The sequence below is a fragment of the Gossypium hirsutum genome, chromosome A07 (genome assembly GCF_007990345.1).
Source record: "Gossypium hirsutum isolate 1008001.06 chromosome A07, Gossypium_hirsutum_v2.1, whole genome shotgun sequence".
NCBI lineage: Eukaryota > Viridiplantae > Streptophyta > Magnoliopsida > Malvales > Malvaceae > Gossypium > Gossypium hirsutum.
In genome coordinates this window covers 53,123,286-53,125,149 of record NC_053430.1, presented here as the reverse complement: position 1 = coordinate 53,125,149, position 1,864 = coordinate 53,123,286, and the positions used below count along the sequence as shown (strand labels likewise).

The following is a 1,864-nucleotide window of genomic DNA, read 5'->3' as shown; positions in this document are numbered from 1 at the left end:
CCAAAGCCTATAAATACACCTGAGAGGAGGAGGAAAAGAGATACACAGAGAAGGAGGCAGGGAACTACTCAAGGAAAGCCGATTGATCCATCTTAGAAGTTGAATTCACCATCAAGACTGAAGATCTCCCCTCAATTTCCCTTCAGGTGTTTTGGGTTTTTCTTTATATTTTGTATTCATTATTCTTCTGATATGTTTACCTTTTTAGTTATGCACTAAAACCCCTAAATACCTAAGGGGAATGAAACCTAAGACAGATCTTGTTATTATTATTTGAATTGTATGATAAATATTTGACTTGTCATTAATTATGTGTTCTTAATTCTTGTTTTAATATTCCAGGATATTGACTCAAGTTAAGCTCTTATTCAGAGGAGGAATAAACCCTGTCTAATAGTACATTTGTCGTAATTAAGCAGAGTTGGTTGTGCGCCTAGAGATAAGGTGACAAGATTTTGCCAGATTAGGGTGAAACCTAATAAGGGGATCCATAGATCGAGTTAATGTAACCCTAGGAAGTTAATTTGAAAGAGATTTCAATTATTCAACCTAGGGCTAGACGTTGTTAGTCTCGAGATGGATAATAATATAATTTAAGGATTTCTACGGATCAAGTCAAATGAAGAAATCATCTGATTCAGAGTCAAATAACAAGTGAAGTCTAGGTGGATTTTTCCTTAGGTATTGTCTTAATTCAATCATTTTTGCAAAAGTAATTCCCAATTATATTTTCTGTGATTTCTTAGTTTAGTTAATTAGTTGGATAAACAAAACCGCTTTTATTTTTTAGGCTAGATAATTAAAAAAATGTTAATACTAGTTCTTTTATTTCCTTTGGGTTTGACAATCCGGTCTTGATAAAGTTATACTACTATTTGATAGGTACACTTGCCTTCATCGTGATAATAGTTAGTTTCAAGAATGATTCATTATAAATATTTAAAACCTGTCACAAATATCACGCATCTAGTATAGTTAGACCTGCTATTGTTGCAAATAATTTTGAATTGAAACCTAACACAATTCAAATGATAAAATAGTTTGTTCAGTTTGATGGTTTACGGGACGAGGATCCTAACACTCATTTGGCGAATTTTCTGGAGTTTTGCAACACTTTTAAGATCACTGGCATTTTTTACGATGCCATTCGGCTGCGGTTGTTTCCCTTTTCATTGAGGAACAAAGCTAAACAATGGTTGAACTCGTTACCACAAGGGTCAATCACTATTTGGGAACAAAAGATCGAAAAATTCTTACTTAAATATTTTTCACCAGCTAAAACAGCTAAGTTGAGGAATGATATCTCTTCTTTTGTGCAGATGGATCTAGAAACACTTTATGATGCATGGGAGAGATACAAGGATCTATTGAGAAGGTGCCCTCACCTTGGGTTACCTCTATGGCTACAGGTTCAGACGTTTTACAACGGTGTGAACCCCTCAACAAGGCAACTTATCGATGCAGCCGCCAGTGGAACTTTAAATAACAAAACACCTGAAAAGGCTTACGAATTTATTAAAGAGATGTCAGTAAATAACTATCAGTGGCAAGTCATGAGAACAAAGTCGAAAAAAGCAGCTGATGTTTTCAACCACGATGCGGTTACTATGCTACCTAATCAGGTAGAACTGTTAAATAAAAAGATTGACGGTTTATATGGTTCTACTCAGGTACATCCAGTGATTAGGTGCAATGCAAATGGAGGAGGAGTGCATATTGAATATCAATCTTTCAACCCTAGAACCGAGGAGGAACAAGTTCAATATATGGGTAATAATAATTCTAGATCTCAAAATAACCCATACAGTAACACTTATAATGTAAGTTGGAGGAACCATCCCAACTTCTCGTGGGGTGGCCAAGA

General features: G+C 35.3%; 1 non-coding gene across 1 annotated transcript; it reads right to left on the bottom strand.

Annotated features, from left to right (window-relative positions):
* Positions 1-1,286: 1,286 nt before the first annotated feature.
* Positions 1,287-1,393, bottom strand: LOC121204042 (small nucleolar RNA R71). The gene has a single exon (XR_005898970.1). It is a non-coding gene; the product is annotated as a small nucleolar RNA R71 (small nucleolar RNA).
* Positions 1,394-1,864: the final 471 nt, after the last annotated feature.